This window comes from Piliocolobus tephrosceles, chromosome 9 (genome assembly GCF_002776525.5).
Source record: "Piliocolobus tephrosceles isolate RC106 chromosome 9, ASM277652v3, whole genome shotgun sequence".
NCBI classification, from domain to species: Eukaryota; Metazoa; Chordata; class Mammalia; order Primates; family Cercopithecidae; genus Piliocolobus; species Piliocolobus tephrosceles.
Window position 1 is genome coordinate 75,337,764 of NC_045442.1, and position 24,869 is coordinate 75,362,632.

Genomic DNA, 24,869 nt, shown 5'->3' on the forward strand with positions numbered 1-24,869 from the left:
AGATGGACTAGGTCTCGCCTAGGGAAGGTACTGACCTTACCTGAGCCACTGATATGTTTATTAACTTTTTTCTCCAAAATATTTGATTGAGCAATTCCTGTGAACCAGGACCTGATCTATAGCACTGCACAGGAGAGATGAAACAAAGCTCATGCCTCAGGGAGCTGGCCCCATGCTTTGTACCAAATGCCAGATTCCTATGATCTCATTTTGCCTTTACTACAGTCACCCACGGGAGTTGGGTGCCATCATCCCTGCTTCACAGATGAGAAAACTGAGGCACCGGCAGGGGTGTGGTGGCTCACACCTATAATCAGAGCATTTTGGGAGGCCGAGGTGGGCAGATCACTTGAGGTCAGGAGTTCAAGACCAGCCTGGCCAACATGGTGAAACCCCATCTCTACTAAAAATACAAAAATTATCCAGGCACGGTGGGGCATGCCTGTAATCCCAGCTACTCGGAGGGCCGAGGCAGGAGGATCACTTGAACCTGGGATGTGGAGGTTACAGTGAGCTGAGATCACACTACTGCACTCCAGCCTGGGCAACAGAGAAAGACTCTGTCTCAAAAACAAACAAACAAAAAAGAGGCAGAGCTGGAGTTTACACTGTCAGTGTTTCCACAGGCCGTCATATAACCCTGAGACCTCCAGTCTTGACCAAGCCCATGTCCTCTAGCTCTCTGCTTGGGTGAGGGTCATCCCCTCCTCAGCACCCTTCCATCAGCCTCCAAAGTCCACACCCCACAAGGAAGCAGAAAGATGGGAGGCTGTAGGGAAGGTGGTTCATACTTCCTGCCCAGATTTGGGGGTTCCAGGCTGGGCTGAGGCTTCTACTTCCTCCCCGCTGAGAGGACAGCTCCAGGCCAGGCTGCTCCCTTGGCACGGAGTGCCCTGAATCACAGGTGCTCTAGGAGTGCTGCCAGGTTCTTTTCAGGCCCCCCATCCCCACCCACCCTGCTTGTCATTCACCCTGAGTGCCCATACATGACCTGAGAAGCAGAGGGAGCCCATCCCTCGGGTGCTAACACAGCATGGCATCAAAAAATGAGACCGGTCCTGCATCTGTGCACTTACCCACAAGATTGCAATCCAGAAACTAGAAAGAGGCTATTTTAACTTCAACTTGCAAGGAAGTTTAGTGTCACTATGGAAAATAAACTTGATGTTGAGCTACATAGGGTGGGACTCAGCACCACCATGATCCTGTCAGTGCTTGGGGTGTAAAGGTCTCAGCCGGCCTTGGCTCGATGCCTCACTTTCCCACTTTGAAGATGTGCCCAATCATTTTATACTGCCTGGAAAACTTCTCCTTTCCCTTCTGCCTCCCCAGAATGCTCATTTTTCATGGCTTCATTTACCTACTGCTTCCCCCAGGAAGTTGTTCTTAGCCTCAGCTGCCCCCAAGTCAGCTCCAAGTTCCACCACTGGACGGCTGAGCTCTGGGAACCCGGTGTCCTGCCTAGGCTGTTTGCTGGGTTCCTCTAGTCTTCATCAGGGTAAGGAAGATCACCGCACACCCAAGAGGTCCTGCAGGGGCTTCAGGCACCACCTGAGTCACTGCTTTTCTTTTGGAGCCTGCAAAGTTAGAAGGCAGTATTCGCCTTTTACGCTGACTGATGCAAGCATACAGCGGCATTTTCTAGAGGAACAAGACTGCGACTCTGAAAAGTTGAATGCAGAAATAAGCACACAGGAGAACCCAGTTGTCTCCTCTGAAGTGAATCACCAGAGAGATTCACAAAAACCTAAAGGAATGTCACTCTTCTGCTCAAGTTTCTTTGTTTTAGGAAAATAGTTATTTTTTATGAAAAATATATGTTCACGTGTAGTGTTTATTCTTGTTGCTGTTAAAGAAATAATAAACATTTTGTAATTTCTCAGTTTTAATTTTTAATGTGGTAAATATCCAGAGATATTTAACAATATTTTGCCTAAACCAAAGCTCTTTCGGGTCCTCAACAACTTTTCAGAGTGTGACAGGGTCCTGAGGCCAGGCTTGAGGAAGGCTGGCGGAAGTGCCCCGCCCACCACAGCTGATTGGATGAGGAGCGGGGCCTGACCAGAAGGCAACCAATCCAGAGGCAGACTGTGGTGTGGGATTCGGCAGGGGTTGAGCGGAGGAACCGGGCTGTGCACGGTGAACTGGAAAGGCAGCCAAGGGAGCGGGCCTGTAAGGAGGCCTGGAGGGAAGCCAGGGAAGAATTGGGGCCACAGAGCAGCCACGTCTACAAGGAGCAGGGGCTGAGGTCCAGGCCAGATACACAGGAAGAAATGAATGCAGGAGACGGCGTGCAACAGAAAGAAAAAGAGAAGCAGCAGAGACGGAGGTACCTGGGGATGATGCAGGGACTGCAGCTTCAGGGACTTGTGGCAGATGCACAGGGTGCCTCTGGCTCCCTGGAGCTCCACACCGCAGTCCCAGCTCTGTCTGCACTCCACTGCTTTGATTCACCCAGGTCCCCACAATGAGACTCTTTTCACTCAACCCTCTCGTACTTGAGGTCAGCTGAATACCTCTTTTCTGCTCAACCAAAATAGCCTTGAGTTCTGTCCTGGCTCTGGGATCCAGCGGTCCCCTCGCAGTCAACATGGAGATGCTGAGTGCAGCTCATCACGAGGACTGACATCATCACATATGTAAGGGCCTGGCATGTGCCGGGCCCTCAACAGGTGTGGCTAATATTAGCATGCTTGCTCCTGCCTCGACTGCTACTGTCATTATTAGTGGTGGTATTAATATCACAGCAGGAAATGGTCTCCAAGGTCACAGAACTTAAGCTCTCAGTTTTACCGAGGGATGAACAGCAAGGCCAGGAGCAGGTCAGAAGCAGAACTGGAACCAGAGCCCACTCTCCTGTCCTGTGAGAATGTAAGCTCCCTAGGGGGAGGGGCCATCCAGCAACTCCACATCCACACAACCATCCATTCCTCTTCTCAGAAGTCATTTCTTTCAACACATCTCATGGGCTCTGTGTCAAGTGCTATCTCTCCACAACAGGGTTTGGTCCAGAATTGGTTCAATCAATGTTTGTAGATCGATCCTTGGCCTCTCCCATCTGGCTAGACATGGGGAATCCAGGCCAAGGGTGGGGGTTGGAAAGGGTTCCATGAGCCTTCCCCATGAACACCAGTCACCAAAACATCTGTTACTCCCAGCAGCTCTCTTGCACCCACCGCCTGTCCTGAGTTCTTTGGTGGTGAGCAGGGCCTGAATCCTCATCCCTTTAGCAGGGGAGGAAACAAGGCCCAGAGAGGTATAGTGCCTGTCTCAGGACACACAGCGAGAGCCAGGGATGGAAACACAGGTCTGTCAATGCAAGTTCCTGATTCCAGAGTGAGCTGAGATGTGTCAAGAATGCCTGACAGTAGGTAGCTGAGAGCAGGGTCTCAGGGGTGGGCAGAGGGGAGGGTCAGAAAGGGGCATTCCTGGGGTGTGGACATCACAGAATCCAAGCCCCTGCAATAACCACTTCTTCTATTGTCTGATAGCTGAACAGCTCTAGCTTGAAATACTTCACACTCAAATAGTGGGACATCCAGGCCAGAAAAAGCCTGGCTGGTCTGCAAAGGAAGAAAGATGGGGCCACTGGCCTTGCAGAGCCTCCCATCCCAGACAGGGTGGGGTGAGAAGAAAAGGCGGCGGCTGCGCTCAGAGCTCCGAGAGAGCCTCCTGGGCAGGAGCTAGGTGGGCAAGCAGAAAGGTGCGGAGGCCCTGCCTACAGAAGCAGTAGCCTGAGTGAGCACTGGGAGGCTGCAGAAGAGGAGGTTGGAGCCCAGCAGTCTGGGCCGGGATGAGGCCAGGTCTGTTGTGGGGACCCTTTATACCCTCTCTTCCCACCCTGTACTTCTCAGTCCCAGCTAGAAGCATGATGTATTTCCCTAGCTAGATACGAGGCTCCCTGAAGGCAGGCCCGGGGTGCTGAATTCAGAGCCTGGCCCAGAACAAGTGCTCAGTAACTATGCGGAGTGAGTGACAGCAGATACAGGCTAGGAGGGCCTGGGATAACTCTGAAAACAGAGCTTCTGTGCAACAACAGGCTTAGCCCTTGTTTCCTGATATATTTTGGCTGTTGCCACCAAGTGGGAAAGGGAGTGGCAGATGGGGGTACCTGGAGTAGGGGAGTAACCTGACAGCAGAGGTGTCAGCAAGGCCCAGGAAGAGGTCAGGGCCCCATCCTGCAGGAGCAGCTCTGCTGGCAGCTGGGGCAGGCTCCCAGGTCCAGAGACGCCCCATGCTCCACTGGGGGGATGAGGCCACAAGGCTGGTCTTTGCCCCCCCACTGGAGTCTGAGGCTCCAGCAGCTGATCTGGGCCAGCTTGGCAGACAGCTGGATCTGGGAATAAGCCTTCCTCACTAGGCTACAGGAAGGAGCGATGCTGCTGGGGCCTGATGTGCATGCAGGGAGAAGGCTGGGGTACCAGTGCTGCCCAAGGACAGCTCCTCTTACACCTATCCCTGGTCCAGTTCCCTCGTTGTCCTTAGCAAGTGGGAGACCAACTGAAGTCTCTGAAGTCTCCAAGGTGGGGCCATCGGCTGAGGCCCACAATGACGTCCGTACTTCCCCAATCACAAACAGGCATGCACACACCCACAGGCACACACTCACACACACATGCCCAGCGTGGGCTCTATGCAGGCGGGGCCCTGCTGCAGGAAGGGCTGGTGCGGCCGCCAGGCAGCAGGCCCCGCACAAAGGCAGAGGGTTGGGGGGCGGTGTTGGCAGCGCAGGAGTGGGGGAGGGCTGCGAGGGATGTGGCTCAGAGCCTAACAGGCCACCAGCAGCCGCGGCATCTGCTTTTTCTCACCTCTAAAGGGAATCGATTTGTCTCTGACTGATTTCCCTGACGTCTAGTTTTCTTCTCCGCCCGGCTGTCAGCCCAGCCACTGCACACGGGGAAGTGCAGGGGGGGCACCCTGACCGCCTGCCTGCCAGCCTCTCTACCGCCTCACTACACCACCCCCGCACACACACACCACACGCTGCACTCACACACGCCCGACAGAGAAACCCACACCCCACACCCGCACCGCAGCCTCCCGTCCAGACACCCACACTCCCACCTGACAGACAGACCTGCCACACACGGTACAGACATATGTAGACAGACGCATGCGCAAGCGTGCACACACACACACACACACACAGTACAAACACACACACAGACAGACCTGCCACACACGGTACAGACACAGGTATACAGACACTCTTTTTCACACACACACCACAGTACAAACACACACACACAAACACACAATCCCACCCCACAGACAGACCTGCCACACACGGTATAGATACCCACACATACACACACACCACACAGTACAAACACACACAGAGACATATGCAGGCACATCACACACAGAAAGATGGACACACACACACACATAGGCCCACACACAAAGCCTCCACACTGACATCCCAAAGCACCCCAGAGTCATCACCATAACCCACACACACACTCACACACACACTACATTACCACTCTCAGATACCAAAAGGGACACTGGCACACACAAGCCTTATACTCCCAGATGGCCCCAACACTCACACACCCCACGTATTCACACAGCCACACAGGCTGCATCCCTGCTCACACAGCTACACACACCACACACACACTCACACTCCCTGATCCCCACCAACACTCCCCTCGACATGAGCAGCCACAGTCATGCACACCCACACAGTCCCAGGCCACATGGGCACTCCTCACTGTCCCCGCCCGCCCCAGCAACCCCTACTTCATTGTGGAGCTGCCTGGCCCTCCGAGAGCAGTAACGGCCCCTTTGGTGGAGGGAGATACAGGTGTGGCCCAAAGAGGTGGGCAGGGCCTGGCTGGGGGGCACTGGAGACCCCAGGGTGCTGCTCATCTGGACAGGCTCGTTGCAGGGTAGCCTGGGTGAGGAGCTGGACCCTGGCAGGGCTGCAGTGATTTGGGGCAGGGGTGGGGGTGCCAAGTTTTCAAGATTACCAGGATCGAACCGAGCTTTTCCAGTACAAGGTCAGGGCTTCCCAGCACCCCAAAGGATGCTGGGAACAATAATGATGGTGGTGAGCAGAACAAGGATAACACAAACTGATCCTCTCTGTGTCCACAAAGCATGTTTCCATCCGTGATAGCTCTAGATTGGATCCCGGAAACATCCACTGGGGTTGGCATTATTCCAACCTCACAGATGAGGAAACCTAGATGTGAATCTGGAAAGGGACTTAACCAGGGTGCTGTGCGGGCAGTGAATTTAGACCTGGAATCCAGGTCTCCTGATTCCCTGGCCAGAACTCCAACCAACCAACCAACCAGAACTCCAGATAATGGTCTGTCTGTCCTCAGAATCCTCCTAAGGCCATCCACACTGGCACCACCTGCCTAGGGAACACTAAGGAAGCCCTCAGCATGAGCCCTGCCAAGGCGCAAGTGCATGTGTACGTGTGCATGCAAGGTGTGTGAAGCTGTGCATGATTGTGAAGGCATGTGGCAGGTGTGGGCAGCAGGCCCCACAAGTGGGTGTTGGGAGATGGCATGTTTATGTAGGTCATATGTGACTGTGTAGGTGGGAGAGCTGTGTGTGTAGGGATGTGCCCCCAAGGGGATGCAGGTGCAGTTGTGGGTTTGTGTGCATGCGAGGGTGCTTATAGGAGAGACCATGTGAGGGTGTATGTATCCATGGGAGAGGTGATGCGTGTGCCCCAAGAACACACCAGCGTGTGTGAGCATGGCAGTGCACACCATCACAAGTGTGCTGACTACGGGGCATGCTCCAGATTAGGGGGCGGCTCCCCCCACACACCTGTCTGTCTGCTGGTCGCCTCCCCTCCCCTGGGGTTTATCTGGCCCAACAGCCTTACTCGCAGCCCAGGCAGCAGATAATTGATTAATAGAACTGGTGCTTGGCTCTTCAAGGTCTGGCTGGAGATAAGCAGAGACTCGAGTACCAGCGAGAGGGGGTGCTGAGGATTCGGGGCTACGCTCAGAGCCCACAAATCACAGATGCCCCCGTCCCCAGCCTTCGCCCACCTCCCCCTCATACCTGTGGTCCACACACCCACCACGGTAGCAAATGCAGGGCAGGAGCCCACAGTAAGCCACAGAGTGCAGAGCTGGGCAGGCCCCACCTCCCACCCTGCCTGCCTCAGAAGCTGAGCTGAGCAATGAATGGCTGCTGAGCAAATAACCTCCCAGCTGGGAGTCCACTCACTTACCACTTCCTTCACACATCCATTCTTTCTAGCACCTGACCTAGCGCCTACCAGATAGGGGGTACAGGTGGCACCAGGAGCCCCAGAGGCCAGGCAGACACAATCCTACCTTGGGGCCATCACAGCCCTTGGGGCCTCTGAGGACCCTCCCAGGCCAGCAAGACACATGAGGAGACAATAACATCAACCCCAAGGCCCAGTCACATAAGGAGAAGCCACGAGCTCAGACCTGCAGTGCTTTTCACCGGGTCCCTGGCAGGGGTCAGAGGGGAGGGATATTTGAAAATGAACACGCACGGCATGTCCAGGAGCACCAGACAGGAAGGCTGCCCCCACCCCACCGATTTCCTGTTCTGTGCCAGACACCGTGCAGCAGAGCTGTGTAGGGGGCTTGTCCTGCTACCTGCCAGCAGCCCTGTGAGGTAAGCACTGCTACACTCCAAGGTAAGGGCCTGAGAGAAATGAGGGTAGACAGATAAGGTTCCAGAAAGACCCTTCCCTTAAGGGTACAAGAGAAAGAGGCCATGACTGTCAGCAGAGAACGCCCAGCTTCCTCCAGGGCTCTTTCCAAGCTACAAGGAAACCCCCAGGGCCAGACGCTCGAGATGGTTAGGGCCTCCTGGATGGAGGGCAAGAAGGACAGTGGGGAGGTCTGTCCCTAGCTCAGGTGCAGGGGGCAACCTCATGGCCCCTTGCTGTTTCGGGTGTGGGCATATATCTGCAGCTTCAAGAATGCCATCTCGGGAGCCGGGGAACCTTCTGGACTTGACAGTCATCCATCCCCTCAAGGAGCAGCAATGGCCAGATGGCCCCTGGGGCAGCTGCTACCTCTACCCTGCCAGGCAGTATTCTGCAGCATTCCCACCATCATGGCCTGGCCCCAAAATGGCGCCCCAACAGTCTCCTTCAACATAGCATACTTTAGACCCTTAATTTGGAGAACTATCAAAGGCCAGGACCAGAAGGCCTGTGGGACCTCCCTTTTTTTTTTTCAGTGGAGACACCTCAGCCAGAGACAGTAGGCAGCAGGCTGGCTTCTGGTCACCAGGCAGGTACACAGCAGGACTGGGATTTGAACTCAGGCCTCCTGATGCTCAGCTCAACCTTACAGAGAGTACAGGGGCTAAAGCCATCTCATGTGAAACCTAATTCAATTTTCCATCCTTCTCTTTTTTTTCTTTCTTTTTTTTGGGGGGGGGGGGGGGGGGGGGGAAACAGGGTCTTGCTCTGTCATCCAGGCTAGAGTGAGTGCAGTGGCACAATCATAGGGCTCACTGCAGGCTCCAACTCCTGGGCTCAAGTGATCCTCCTGCCTCAGCCTCCCCAGTAGCAGGATGACAGGTACATGCCACTACACCAGGGTAATTTTTCTTTTTAATTTTTGTAGAGACAGGGTCTTGCCATGTTGCCCAGGCTGGTCTTAAACTCCTTGCCTCAGGCAATCCTCCTGCCTCAGCCTCCCAAAGTGCTGGGATTACAGGTGTGAGCCACCACACCCAGCCTCCTTCTTTCCTCTTCTTTCTTCTACTACATCACCTGCCCCTTATTCTTCACCTTCTACTCTTCTCCAAGCCCTGCCTCTTTTCTTTCTTTTTCTCATTTTTCCTTTTCCTCCTTCTTCTTCCTTCATCCTGCTTAAGTGAAACAATAAAATGTCCTCCTCTGGTTGCAGATAGGAGCATCTATCTGTGTGAGGGAGACCTCAGGGGCCTTATTCCCCGTTGTGGTGGGCAGCATAACAGCCCTCCCAGAGATGTCCACACCCTGGTCCCTGGAGCCTGTGAATATGTTAGGGTACATGGAAAGGAAAATTAAGGCTGCAGATGGAGTTAAGGTTGCTAATCAGCTGACCTCGGGATGGGGAAATTAGCCTGGATTATGTGGGTGGGCCTGAGGAAATCACAGGAGACAGGAAATGGAAGAGGGAGGCAGAAGAGAGAGACCTAGAGAGGTGCAGCATGGGAGGCACCCGGCCTGACGCTGCTGACTTTGAGGATGGAGGGAAGGCCTCCTCTAGAAGCCAGAAAGACGAAGCCTTGGACTCTCCCTTAGAGCCTCCAGGAGGATTGCGCCCTGCTGACACCCTGACTGTAACCCAGTGGTACCCATTTTGGAGTTCTGGCCTCGTAACTGTAACTCCTGTTGCTTCACATCACAACTTCAGTGGCCATTTGTTACAGCAGCATAGGACATGAACACACCATTCTACGCCGCCCACGGCCCCCCAGGTGCATTTCTCCAGGGATGGGGACTCCCTCCAACCTCAGCCAGCTCCCACTGCTACCAAATCCCTCCTCATGGGATCCAAAATTGTCCTCCTTGGAGCTTCTTTCCAAAGCGTCCGCTCTGTCCCCCCTGGGCCCCTCTCTGCTGATTTAAGGCAGTGATCATGGAATCAATCCCCTCCATCCTTTTCTTCTCTTTGCCCGGCAATCCCCAGAATTTTTTCCTGATTGCTCTGCCAGAAACTCCCCTCAAAGAAATATTTCCTGCTCCAAGCTTCCCTCAGAGTTCCAGGGGTCATCCATGCCCAAGCCAAAGTTCTCAGGAGCATAGACTTAGTCGACCTACCAAGGAGGCATTGAGTAGGATGGAGAGCATGGTTCCAGCTGGCTGTGTGGCCTTAGACAAAACCATGGCCTCTCTGGACCTCTGACACCCCATCTGTACATGGGATAAAATCCTGTGAGTTTGGAGGAGGCCCTTGGGACAGAGTGGGTCTTGCCCTCTCTGATTTTTTTGCCAACACAACGCTCAAGCACCTGCCTTCTCTCTGTGCTGCTTGTCATTAGCAGGAGAGGAAAGAAGAGGAGAGGAGAGCAGAGAAGGAGAAGGAGAAGGAAGACATCCGTCCCTACAGAAATTGTATTCAAGTGTTTTATTGTATGCTCTGGCTCGGGCAGCACCTTAGTTAATGGTGTGTCAGATGATGGTACAAATTTATGGCTGAAGGTTTACATCACAGACAGCTGGAATGAATGACAATAAATTAATTTAAAGTGCTACCAAAGTGTTCCCCAAAGTATATGTGCTTATGAGCTCTGGGCTAATAATTTATAAATGCATGCCTTTTATAATCCCGGTCTTAAGTCTTGAAAGCAGCTAGTTAAAAAGCAGTCACATGACATAAATTATTTTTATTAATATCACAAGTGCATGATTAGGGTGGTGGGAATGGTGGTCACCACCAGTCCATGGTTTCTGTAGCCAAGCATCTCGTCCTTTCTCCCCATCCTCTGGCTCTGAGAGGAGGGGACCTCACAATCTCAGGGTCCCAGGTCCCTGGCACAGCTACCAGGGCCTGAGCTAGTGCTCCCACATCCTAACCCTCCTTTCCTGGGTATGGAAGGACATTCTCATCCAATATGGGTTTCCTCTTCTAATGGCTTCCTGCTGCTCAGATGCAGGGAGCCAATATCTTTGCATGTGCATGCAAACAGTCAACACAGACATTCACACAAACTCAGAGAGAGAGAGAGAGAGACTTGCTGAGTCTCAGTTGCTTCACTTGTAAAATGGGCATCATATCATTGACCTCATAGGCCCCTTGGGAGAATTAAGGCTATATATTAGCACTCAATAAAATATATTGTTATTAGACGCTGTCTCTACCTACCTACTGTACAAGGAGATGGAAATGTACAAAGTGGTTTATACAACCAGGAATCTTGTGGTTGGTTGGTCTGTTCAGATCTTTTGATCAAATCCAACGTGACTCTATCCTTCTGGAAGCCCATTCCAAACGCTTTTCTCTAATGCAAATCCCAGTAGTGCCCTGGAACCCTAGCCCTGCCATTTTCTCAGTGGATCCATCAGTGATTCTCTCGTAGGTGCACCCTGTCTTGTGCTGCATTAAAGATTACCCAAATGCTTTGCAGCTCTTCTCACCAGAAGATGAGGTCTATTTCTCCACTCCTTGATTTTGGGCTGGCCTGTGACTCACTTTGACCTATAGAATATGGTGGCAGTGACATTGTCACTTCCAAGACTGGATCTTAAGATACGTGTAGCTTCTTTTTGTTTTGTTTAGAGATACAGTCTCACTCTCTCACCCAATCTGGAGTGCAGTGGTACAATCATAGCTACCGCAGCCTCAAACTCCTGGGCTCAAGTAATCTTCCCACCTCAACCTCCTAAGTAGGTAGGACTATAGGCATGACCACTATGCCTGGCTAATTTTTTTAAAAAAAATTTATCTATTTGTAGAGATGGGGACCTCACTATGTTACCCAGGCTGGTCTCGAACCCCCAGGCTCAAGCAATCTTCCCACCTTGGCCTCCCCAAATGCCGGGATTATAGGCATAAGCCACCAGGCCCAGCCTACAGCTTGTTTTGGAACATTTCAAATACCCTTCTTAGAATCCAGCTGTTTGGCTGTGAGGAACCTAATCAAGGTGGAAAGGCCTCATGGAGGCAGCCCCAGTCCAGATCCCAGCCAGCATCCAGCATCAGCCCCTACCATTTGAGTGAGTGGTGTTTATGCTTTGGTCAAACCCTTAGATGACAGCAGCCCTAGTGTATACCACGTGAACCAGAAGAAGCAGCCAGCTGAACCCAGTCAACCAAGAATTGTGAAAGATAACACAGTAGTCCCTGCTGGCCCACAGCTTGTGGTCAACCGTGGTCTGATAATATTAAACGGAAAAATTCCAGAAATAAGCAATTCTTAAGTTTTTAATTGCACACCCTTTTGTGTATCGGGATAAAATATTGCACTGTTCCACTTCGTCCTGCCCAGAAGATGAGTCATCCCTTTATCCAGCACAACCAAGATGTCTATGCTCCCCACTCCTTAGTCTCTTAGTAGCCTTCTTGGTTATCAGATCAGCTATGAGGGTATTATAATGTTCCTGTTCAAGGTCAATAGAAACCTAATGTTACATCAAAATGCCTACATCAGGCGTGTCCAATCTGTGCCCCACAGGCTGCATGTGCCCCAGGATGCTTCGAGTGTGGCTCAACATAACTTCATAAACTTTCTGAAAACATTGAGACTTTGGCCGGGTATGGTGGCTCATACCTGTAATCCCAGCCTGTAATCCCGAGGTGGGCAGATCACCTGAGGTCGGGAGCTCGAGACCAGCCTGACCCACAAGGAGAAACCTCGTCTCTACTAAAAATACAAAATTAACCAGGCATGGCAGCGCATGCCTGTAATCCCAGCTCCGCAGGAGGCTGAGGCAGGAGAATCGCTTGAACCCGGGAGGTTCAAGCTGAGATCGTGCCATTGCACTACAGCCTAGGCAACAAGAGTGAAACTCCATCTCGAAAAAAAAAATGAGACTTTTTTGCAATTTTTTGTCATCTCCTCAGCTATCATTAGTGTATTTTATATGTGGCCCAGGACAATTCTTCTTCCAGTGTGGCCCAGGGAAGCCAAAAGATTGGGCACCCCTGGTCTACATCATTCACCTCCCCTCATCTCATCATGTAGGCATCTTACCATCTGACATCATCGCAAGAAGGGTGACACAGGACAAAAAGGCATTTTGAGAGAGAGATCACATTCACATAACTTTAATAAAAGTATATTGTTATTATTGTTCTATTTTATTATTACTTATTATCGTTAATCTCTTACTGTGTCTACTATTTTTTGTGCTATTTTGTTCTGATTTTTTTTTTTTTTTTTTTTTGAAACAGTCTCGCTCTGTCACCCAGGCTGGAGTTCACTGTGGAGATCTCAGCTTGCTGTAGTCTCCACCTCCTGGGTTCAAGTGATTCTCATGCCTCAGCCTCCCAGGTAGCTGGGACTATAGGAACCCACCACCGCACCCGGCTAATTTTTGCATTTTTAGTAGAGATGCGGTTTCACCATATTGTCCAGGCTGGTCTCAAACTCCCGGCTTCAGATGATCTCCCCGTCTCGGCCACCCAAAGTGCTAGGATTATAAGCGTGGGCCACTGCGACTGGGCAACTATGTCTAAGTTTTAAATTAAACTTTATCATAGGTGTGTATGTTTACAAAAAAATGTAGTATACATAGGGTTTGGTACAATCCATGGTTTCAGGTATCCACTGGGGTTTTGGAACGCATCCCCCAGGGATAAGGTGGGACTAGTGTAAGTGGCTGTTGTCTGAAGGCCCTAGGTTTGAGGCCGGAATGCCCCTCTATAGCAGCTCTTCCAGTCAGCTCGTAGACATGCCCAAGCCTCTTGTCTGAAGTTCCACTTGATCTTGATCCCGTGTTCCTCAGCAGCTCCAGCCTTCACTCACTCCCCCACTGGCTCCCCTTCCACCACTCCTCCAAGAGGGTAGTCTCCAAGGTCACCAGGGCCTGGTTGTGCCTGAGTCCTATGTTTGATCTGATTTGCCTTCTTCCTGGGGTCCGCTGCCTCTCTTTTCAACACTTTCCCCCTTGCTCCTCTCGGTCCTCACCTCTACTTTTCCGTGCCATTTCTTCCAGGCTGCTATGTACCCCTGTTCCTGCTCTTTCAATCCTGGGGCTCCTCAGGTCTCTGTCCTGAGCCCTGCACCCTGCGCCAATTCCACTCATTTCCAGGCAAGCTCATCGACTCCCTGTTAGACACCAACATCTCCCAAGTCGCTGTACTCAGCCCACATTTCCTCTCCAGGCCAAAATGTTCAACTGCCTGCTACACTTTGCATTTGATCATCTTGCAATCACTTCAGCCTCCACAGTTCCCATATGTACTCATCATCACCACACTCCCTGCCCCTCCTCCCTCACTCCTCTTCCAAAGATTGGCACTGCCATCTATTCTGTTGCCTGAGTCCCAAATCTGGGATTCAGTCTCATTTCTCTCTGCACCCCACCTAAAATCAGTCACCAGATCCCGACAAGTCAGCCTCTAAATTGATCTGACATCTATTGGTCCTACTGCTGTCACCTGTTCCCAGGCTACTGCCATCCCACGCTGGACCCCCACCCACACCTGTGTGCTCAGTCCTTTCTCAACTTGGAGGCAGAGACCCTAATCATATCACTCTCCAACTCAGAGTCATTCCACAGATCCTGCTGCCTCTAGAACAAAAGCCACACTTGTCGATGTGACTTAGGTGCTCTCCACATCTGTCCTACGACCACCTCTCAGCCCCAAATCTGACCACTCCCTAGAGTCACACCAGACTTACTCCTCTAACCTGCTGCACACTCACAGATGGGTCTTGACACCTCTGCCTTTTTTGCCAGGACACTATGCCCCCCTCCGTGGTTCAGCAGACACCACCTCCTGCAGGCCTTGACCTCCCCAGAGAAGTCTTATCTGGCCCCCTACACCAGTGGCTGCCCTGCTGTCTACCCAACTACACCCTTGCCCTGCCCTGCTTTCCCTTCCCTCAGGACACGTTTCCCTTGATGTCAACTGCTTGGTGACTTACTTGTCTTCTCAGCTGAATGGGCAGCTCTGGGTAATCAGGAACCATTTATCATGGCCTAGCATGGCATCTGGCATGAGTAGGCACTCAATAAATATTTGTGAATTAATGAATAATAAACGTCATCACCTTGCCTCCTCCAATCCCCATGACAGCCTGATTTGAACAGATTTGTATAGGAGTCTCTGCTTTCACCTCCCTTTCACCTGCTCAGCCACTTGACACCCATCTGGGGAGCACCCATCCTGTGCCCAGCCCTGGGGTGGGCACACAAATCACAAAATAAATGGATTAACAATACTATTCAGAAATAAAAAAGACCAAACTGCCAACACACACAGTCACAGGGGCAAATCTCAAAAGTAATAGGCCAAGTAAAAGATGCCAGACACAAAGACTGCAGGCTGGATGAGTCCATTTATGCAACATTCTAGAAAAGGCAAAACGATAGAAACAGAAAACAGATCAGGGCTCCCAAGGTGCATGTCACAAGAGGAAGAGTCAGGTGGCAGCTGAGTTGCCTTGTTTTTTTCTTCAGAGAAAGGCAAGGTCTCACTCTGTTGCCCAGGCTGGAGTGCAGTGGTATAATCACAGCTCACTGCAGCCTCAACTTCCCAGGCTCAAGTGATCCTCCCACGTCAGTCTCCCAAGTATTTGGGACTACAGCCATGCATCTCCATGCTTGGCTAATTTTTAAATTTTTTGTAGAGATAGGGTCTTGCCATGTTGCCTAGGCTAGTCTCAAACTCCTGAGCTCAAAGAATTTTCCCCCTCCCTTAGGCCTCCCAAAGTGCTGGGATTATAGGCATGAGCCACCGAGCCTGGCCTCGAGTTGCCTTTTTAAAACTAACCACATCATTCACCATCACTTCTGATACATTCTACTCATGGGAAGCAAGTCACTACAGCCAACCTATATCAAAGAGGAGAGGAATTGAAGTCCACCTTTTGATGGGACGAATGTGAAAGAATGCAGAGAACTGTTTTTTGTTTGTTGTGTTGTGTTTGTTTGTTTTTGAGATGGAGTCTTGCGCTTTGGCCCAGGCTGCAGTGCAGTGGCATGATCTCAGCCCACTGCAACCTCTGCCTCCCAGGTTCAAGTGATTCTCCTGCCTCAGCCTTCTGAGCAGCTGGGATTACAGGCATGCGCCACCACGCCAAGCTAATTTTTGTATTTCTAGTACAGACGGGATTTTGCCATGTTGGCCAGGTTGGTTTTGAATTCTTGACCCAGGTGATTCACCCACCTCGGCCTCCCAAAGTGCTGGGATTATATGTGTGAGCCACCAAGCCCAGTCTAGGGAACTGTTTTTAAACTGTCATAGTTTCCACTTGCCTGTCTGGCACCGTGGCCACAGATGCTAACTACACTCACAGTGTCTACAGGTAACAGAGCATCATGGACACCTGGTGGCCCAAAGGCAGCTCTTTTTCTTATTGTAAGAATATAATTATAATAATGTTAAAAGAGTATTTGGGGAGAAGAGAAAATCAGCCCTCATTGCTACTTATTCTCTGGGTAACTATAAGTCATTTAGCTTCTCTATGCCTCAGTTTTCCTGATCCATAAAACAGACATAATTCTAATTCCTAACACATAGTGTTACTGTGAGAATTAAATGCAATAATTATGTAAAATGCTTAAAAAAACACATAATAATTCCTAATAACATTGCAGTCTCTCATGAGCTGGCTGAAGAAATAAATAAGATAATCCATTAAAAGAGCTAGGAGGGCAGTGCATGGTACATGAAAATAAATCAGTTACATGTTATTGACATTATAGTTATGATAATAATTATTAGACACAGCTTCTCCAGGATAATGTGCAACCTCTTAGACTGCCATTCAAGGTCCTCTGAAAATCCATCCCTGCCTATCCCTCTGGTTCACTCTAGCTCTCTCCTCATAATTGCAGTGGCAGAATCATACATCACTGCAGGCTGGAACTCCTGGGCTCAAGTGATCCTCCTGCTTCAGCCTCTGGAGTAGCTGAGACTACAGACACATGCCACCACACCTGGCTAATTTTTTTTTTTTTTTTTTTTTGAGATAAGGTCTTGCTTGTACCCACTGGCCAGGCTAGTCTTGAACACTTGGCCTCAAGTGCTCCTCCCACTTCAGCCTCCCATGCCCGACCACCATCCCTGAAAGTGCTTGAGTGTGCCTTGAACATACAACCTTCCCCTAAGTAGACCCTTCTCCCAATATACCCTCCTTCAGGCCTCTTCCTGGTGAACTTACATTATCACAAACATTGGACTGGGAGTCAAAAAAGAATTGGTTGATAAGGTCTACTTTTTGCCATGCTATAGTAACCAGTGATCAGAAAAAAATAAAAATAAAAATAAACATAGAAGCACCTATTTTCACACAGAAGCACGGGCCAGTGATTCCTGAGAACAGGGACACAGATGAGATAAACTCTGATGGTCCAGTTTTCTCATTGGAGGCACATTTGAGATCACTGAATGAAGAGAGAATCCAGGTGGAGCACAACAGTCTCACTGAACTGACGAGACAGAGATGGGGGTCCAGGGAGCCTGAGGCTGCTAGAAGTTGTGGGCAGAGCACCAGAGAGGAAGGATCTAGGCAAAGAAAGAGCTCCAGAAATCTGCATAGGGGTCCTTTTGAGCCTGTAGCCAAATTATAAGCTGTGCATGCCTAGGGTGAGAATCGATGAGGCCAGGCAAAAACCAACTATCAGAGGAAATTGACTACCAGGAAGTTGAAGGGCTACAGGAGCTCACACAAAGTTGGGAGACTTGGAGTTCCAACCAATCAGGGTAAAGAAGGCTCATGGATCAACTTAATAAAGCTTGAAAATGAGCCTCAAGAAAAGCAACCCCATCCACAAGTAAACAGGTTACCTGCCTGTCAAAGCAATATCTTTAATACTCTAAAGGAAGGCAACAAAACCCAAATACTAAGCAATGTCCAGCATTCAAACAAAACTACCAGATGTGTAAGAAAGCAGGAAAATGTGACCCACAGCCGGAAGAAAAATAATTCAACAGAAACAGAACTAGGTGACAGAAATCATGGAATGAGCAGACAAATACATTAAAATAGCTATTACAATAATATTCAAGGATTAAAAAAATGAACATAATGAAGAAATAAATGAAAACCATGTAAAAGAAACAAAACTTCTAGAGCAGAAAAACACAATATATGAAATGGAAATTTAACAGGAAGGAATGAATAGCAGATACAGTGCAGACAAAAAGATGTATGATCCTGAAGACAACAGAAATCACAAGGAAAATTAGAAAATGTTTTGAGTTGAATGAAAAAATGAAAACACAACATGTTAATATTTGTGAGATGCAGTTCAAAGAGTGGTGGAAGGGAAATGTTTGGCTTGAATTGCTTATATTAGTCAAAATGGAAATTCTAAAACATTTGTGCAGAAAAGAGAACAGGGCAGGCCTGAGACTACTGGCCTTAGAAAGGCCTTCTTATCAGGTTGGCCTTTGACTGGTGCTGAGGTTTGATTCTATCCCTTCCAAAACTCATGTTGAAATTTGATCCTTGATGTGGCCTTAGTGAGAGGTGTTTGGGTCACAGGGGCGGATCTCTCATGAATAGTTAAGGCCCTCTTTCTCCAGATTACTTATCGCAAGAGCAGCTGGTTATAAAAGCAAGTTCAGCTTCCTAGGCTCTCTCTTGCTTACTCCTCCGCCATGTGTTCTCTTTGCACACATGACCACTCAGCTCACATTTCTGCTTCTCTGCCATGTTTTGACCCAGCATGTGGCCCTCATCGGAAGCCAGCCAGATGGGGCACTAGGCTCTTGAACTTCCCAGCCTGCAGAATAGTGAGCCAAAATAAATGTCTTTTCTTTATAAACTACCCACTCTCAGGTATTTCTTCATAGCAACGCTAAACAGACTAACGTTAACTGGCATCTGGAAACTTGGATGTCAGGAGGCTTCCATCATTCCTTGATAAAAGTGCCTTGCTGCGTCTAGATGATTGACATAAACAATATGGTTTATGCTGAGCAATGTTTTCCTTCTGGGAGCCTAGAATGTTGACATGTGCCATGCAGAGGGTGCCTGTGAGGTGAACCCCCAATACAGACCCTGGGCATGGAGCCTCTAATGAGCACCCCTGGTAGAGAGCATTTCACATGTGTTGTCACAACTCATTGCTGGAGGAATTCAGCACGTCTTGTATGACTAGAGTATACCATGAGCAGACTCTTGGAAGCTTATGTATGCTTTTCTTCAAATTTTACCCCATGTGCTTTTCCCTTTGCAATTTTGCTTTGTATCCTTTGCTATAAGAAATCTTAGCAGACAGCTGATTCCTATAAGTCCTACTAGAAAATCCTTGAACCTGAGGGTGGTCTTGGGGACTCCCAACACACCACTGATTCACCTAACGAAGTTTAACCAAAGACCAAATTAAAACCAAAGTAGAAGGAAGGGTATAATAAAGAGCAGAAACCAACAAAAAGGAAAATGGGCATGCACTTACATAGACTCAATGGAAACCATAGCATATGCTTTTGAAAAGATTAACGGAAATCAGGGAACTTCCAGTTAGACTGAATAAGAAAAAAGAAAACACAAATGACCGATATCAGGAATCAAAGTGGATTCATCACTACAGATCTTACAGCTGTTAAAAGGATACTAAAATAATATTATAAATAACTTTAAGATCACAACTTTGGCACCTCAAATATACGAGACAAATTCATTTAACAATAGAAATTATTGGCCGGCCACAGTAGCTCATGCCTGTAAACCCAGTACTTTGGGAGGCCGAGGTGGGCAGATAACTTAAGTTCACAAATTCGAGACCAGCCTGGCCAACATGGTGAAACCCCATCTCTACTAAAAATACAAAAATTAGCCAGGCGTGGTGGCACATTCCCGTAATCCCAGCTACTCAGGAGGTTGAGGCAGGAGAATTGCTTGAACCCAGGAGGCAGAGGTTGCAGTGAGCCAAGATCGCACCATTGCACTTCAGCCTGGGTGACAGAGCAAGACTCCGTCTCAAAAAACAAACAAACGAATTATCAAGATTGGCATAAGAAAAACAAAACAGTTTCATATTTATTACAGAAATGTAACTCATAAAACCTTCCCTAAAAGAAACTCTAAGCCCATATATATCTATAGTGAATTTAATCAAATATTTAAATAAAAAATAATACCAAACACAAATTCTTTCAAACCATAGAGGGTGGAATACTTCCCAACTTCTTTCACGAGTTCAGCAGTACTGTACTTACCAACACCAGACAAACACAATACAAGAGAACTACAAACCAATGAGAAATCTCAGCAGACTCTTTTAAAAAACATAAATCGACAAACTGATCCTAAAATTTATATGAAAATGAAAAGGACTTCCTAGAATACCCAAAACACTTTTTTAAAAAATAACAAATTTGGAGAACCTATGCTTCTTGATTTCAAGATTTACTACACAGCTACAGTAATCAACAGAGTATGGTATTGGTATAAGGAAAGATATATGGATCAATGGAACAGAATAAAGTCCCCAAGTAGGGGGACTATGCAACTAAGGTTATTCAGTGGGCAAAGAATTATATTTGTACGAAAAGGCATGAAAACAAACAAATACCAGACTTCCAGTTTCTATTCCAGCGTGTAAGGAGTATGGGAATCATTGCTCTCATCCTCACAATAAGAAAACAGCTAAACAAACTGAAAATCAACAACTCTTCTTAGATTCATCAGAGAATTGAGGCTGCGGGTCAAACTAATGCCTCCAAAACTGGCAAGATAGACAAGTGAAAACAGAAATTACAACTTATCAGAGCAGAAACCCACCAGCAGAATCCTCTGCGGGAACTAGTACCAGATTACTTTTACCTAGTACATCAGATCTAGCTCTCAACAACAATTTATAAGGCACACAAAAAGGAAAAAATAAATTACAGAAAAGGCGTAACAAGCACCAGACCTAGACACAAATATGACAGGGATATTGGAATTATCAGACCAGAACTTTAAAGCAAGTATGATTAACATGCTAAGGTCTCTAAGGGAAAAAGTAGACAACATGTAACAACAGATGGGTGATATAAGCAGAGAGATAACAATTCTAATAAAGAATCAAAAAGAAATGCTAGGAATGAAAAACACTGTAACAGAAATTAAGAATGCCTTTGATGGGCTCATTAGCAGACTGGACACAGCAGAGGAAAGAATTTGTAAGTTTGAGGATACGACAATAGAAACTTTCAAAACTAGAAAGCAAAGAGCAAAAAAGGCTGAAGGAAGTTGAACAGAATATCCAAGCAGGACTACAAAAGGTATAACATGTGTATAATAGTAATGTCAAAAGAAGAAGAAAGAAAGGAACAGAAGAAATATTTGAAGCAATAATGACCGACAGTTTCCCAAAATTAAGGTCAGATACCAAACCACAGATCCAGGAAGCACAGAGAACAGTGAGTAGGATAAATTCCAAAAAAATCCATACCTAGGCCTGTCATATTCAAACTGCAGAAAATCAAAGATAAAGAAAAATCTTGAAAGAAGCCAGAAGAAAAAAAAAACCCTTATCTATTGAAAGAGCAAAGAAGATAAGAATTACACCAGACTTCTCAGAAACCATTCACAAAAAAAAAGAGTGGAGTGAAATATTTAAATTGTTGAGAGAGAAACAAAACAAAACAAACAAACCAAAAAACCCATCAACCTAGAATTCTATATGCTGCCAAATTATCTTTCAAAAGTACATACTTTCTCAGACAAGCAAAAATTGAGTGAATCTGTTGCCAGTATACACGCCTTGCAGAAAATGTTAAAAGAAGTTAGAGAGAAGGCAAATGATACAGGTCAGACACTCAGATCTACATAAAGAAAGAATCCATAGAAGGATAAATGAAGGTAAAAAAAAAAAAAAACTTTATTTTTCTTATTATTAATTGATACAACAGATAACAGTTTGTTCAAAATAACAGCAACAATGTATTCAATGATTATAGTTTATGGGTTGGTAAAATGAAAGACAGCAATGTTACAAGGGAAGAGAGTGAAGGGAAGGAATACTTTGTTATTATAAGATACATGCATTGCCCATGAAACAGTGTAGTGTTATTTGAAAATGGAGTTGGATTAGCTGTAAATGTATATTGCAAATTCCAGAGCAACCACTAAGAAAAGCAAAAAAAAAAAAAAAAAAAAAACAAACAAACAAAATGTATAATGATATGCTAAGAATGAAGATAGCATAGAATCATATAAAATGCTTGATTAAAACCACAAACAGCGAAAAAGAGTGGAAAGCAAAACCAAGAAGGAAAAACAAGGGCAGTAACAGAAAATAGTAACAATTACGATAGAGAAAACAAATAGATATCTATATGGACCTCAACTCCACCTCACATCATTCATAAAAATGAATTCAAAATGGACCATATATCTGAACACTAAAAGCTAAAACTATAAAACATCTAGAAGAAAACTGCAGAGAAAATATTTGTAGCTTTGTTGGCAGGCAAAGGTTCCTTAAACAAGTCATGTCAAGCACTAACTAAACAAGCAAAAACTGATCAATCAGACTTTTACTCTTCAAAAGATACAGTTAGGAAAATGAAAAGGCAAGACACCAACTGGGAAAATATTTTGCAACACAGATATCTGATAAAGCACTTGTGTCAAGAATTCATATGAAGAATTCTTAGAACTCAATAAGAAGACAAACAACCAACAAAACTAGGCAAAAGATTCAAATAGGTGCTTCGCCAAAAAAAGCATATGCACATAACCAGATGATCAACATTTTCAACATTACTAGTTTTCATGGAATTGCAAATTAACAGTTGCCATTACATACTCACTAGAATCGCTCAAAGTTAAGACCGATGATACCAAGTGTTGACAAGATATGGAACAAATGGAACTCTTATACCCTCCTGGTGGCTAAAATGGTGCAAACACTTTGGAAAAGAATTTGGCAATTTTGCCCCCCGCCACCCAAGATGCCAAAAGGAAAGAAGGCCAAGGGAGAGAAGGTGGCTGCGGCCCCTGCTGTTGTGAAAAAGCAGGAGGCCAAGAATGTGGTGAATCCCCTGTTTGAGAAAAGACCTAAGAATTTTGACATTGGACGGGACATCCAGCCCAAAAAAGACCTCACCCGCTTTGTAAAATGGCCTCGCTATATCAGGTTGCAGCAGCAGAGAGCCATCCTCTACAAGCGGCTGAAAGTGCCTCCTGCTATTAACCAGTTCACCCAGGCCCTGGACCGCCAGACAGCTACTCAGCTGCTTAAGCTGGCCCACAAGTACAGATCAGAGACAAAGCAAGAGAAGAAGCAGAGGCTATTGGCCGGGGCCGAGAAGAAAGCTGCTGGCAAAGGGGACATCCCCACTGAGAGACCAACTGTCCTTCGAGCAGGAGTTAACACCGTCACCACCTTGGTGGAGAACAAGAAAGCTCAGCTGGTTGTGATTGCACACGACGTGGATCCCATCGAGCTGGTTGTCTTCTTGCCTGCCCTGTGTCGTAAAATGGGGGTCCCTTACTGCATTATCAAGGGGAAGGCAAGACTGGGCTGTCTAGTCCACAGGAAGACCTGCACCACTGTCGCCTTCCCACAGGTGAACTCGGAAGACGAAGGCGCTTTGGCTAAGCTGGTGGAAGCTATCAGGATCAATTACAACAGACATAATGAGATCCGCCGTCACTGGGGCGGCAATGTCCTGGGTCCCAAGTCTGTGGCTCGTATTGCCAAGCTCGAAAAGGCAAAGGCTAAAGAACTTGCCACTAAACTGGGTAAAATGTACACTGTTGAGTTTTCTGTACATAAAAATAATTAAAATACAAATTTTCCTTCAAAAAAAAAAAAAAAAGAATTTGGCAATTTCTTATACAGTAAAACATATACTTACCCTAACAACCCAACAATTCCACTTTCAGGCACTAGCCCAAGGTAAATGAAAACATGTTCACATGAATGTTCATAGCAGCTTTATTCATAAAATCCCCAAACTGGAAACAACCCAAATTCTATCTATTGGTGAACAGATAAACAAACTGTGGAATGTCCATTCTCCAGAATACTACCCAGAATGCAAAGGGCTGAACTACTCATGCAAGATACAGCATGCATGGCACTACACAGAAAGTACATACTGCCTAATCACATTTATAGGACATTCTAGAATATGCAAAACTAATCGATATTGATAAAATCCAATCAAATGTTGCCTGGGGCAGTGAGAGGAACTGATCGGGAAGGGGTATAAGGAGATTTTGAGGGGTGATAGAAATGTGTGATATCTTGGGTATGGCGTGTTTACATCACTGTATACATCTGTCAGAATTCACTGAATTGTACAGTCAAAATGGGTGCATTTTGTAAATTATTTCTCAATAACACTGATTTTTTTATGTAAAAAAAAAAAAAAAGAGTGGTTGGAAGAATGAATTCAGTATTTTCTTTTAACAACCAAAACTGCTTAAGTACTACTTGGGAGCCAGGGAGGAAGGTAGGAACTTTCTCAGAAAGCCCAGGAGACCTGGGTGCTAGCCTGGCACTGCCCCTATCTCCCAGGGTGGCCTTGGACAAATCACTAAGAATACAGTCAAAGCTGCAGGTCCAGGCCCAAAAGCAAGGCTCTCTGTTGGATGGGGGAGATATGTGAGTGATGGTTACAGCAGGCACCCTGAGGGGGCACCTGCAAAAGGGAACAATGGCCAGTGGCCTGGGAAGTCCAGAAAGCCTTCCCCAAGGAGGAGACTTGTGCTGGCACTGCAGAATGAACAAGAGAGCACTGGGATTTACAAGTAAGTAGGGTATTCGGCCTCAAGGGAACAGCATGTGCCTGGGAACAAGGGCAAGAAGGGTCATGCACTGAAGCTCTCTGCTTGCAGAGCTGTTAGCGCAAACACCTGCTTCTGGGGCCCCAGGGAAACCATCTGGAGCAGATGCTCCCAGAGATCAGGATGCTGACCCCTACTTCCTAAAGACCAGGTACCACCTCCTCCAGAAAGCCAACTATGACTGCATCTGAGACTGTCAGACCAGGAGGGGCTGCAAAGAGACATTGTAGGAAAGACCAAAAGCAAAACATTTCATTTCATTCTTGGATGGATGAGGAGTCCATGAGAGAAAATGTTTCAGGGAACATTTTGCACAGCTCAAGCCTTCAGTAAATGTTAGTTTCCTTAATGATCAGAAGGAATGGGCTTCATTATCCCCATTTTATGCCAGAGAAAATGGAGGGGCTAAGAAAACCTAAGTGGTGGGCCTGAGGGGGCACGGCTTGTGAGTGGGGAGCTGAAGTGTCTCATTTCTCTACCCCTGCCCACATCCCAGGACCATATGACTACAG

The 24,869-nt window shown here is 47.5% G+C and overlaps 1 pseudogene across 1 annotated transcript; it reads left to right on the forward strand.

The window, feature by feature from the left end:
• Positions 1-22,514: 22,514 nt before the first annotated feature.
• On the forward strand, positions 22,515-24,548 carry LOC111537972 (annotated as a pseudogene). The gene is made up of 2 exons (XR_002730163.1): positions 22,515-23,307; positions 24,445-24,548. The product of XR_002730163.1 is annotated as a 60S ribosomal protein L7a pseudogene (transcript).
• The last annotated feature ends 321 nt before the right edge of the window (positions 24,549-24,869 follow it).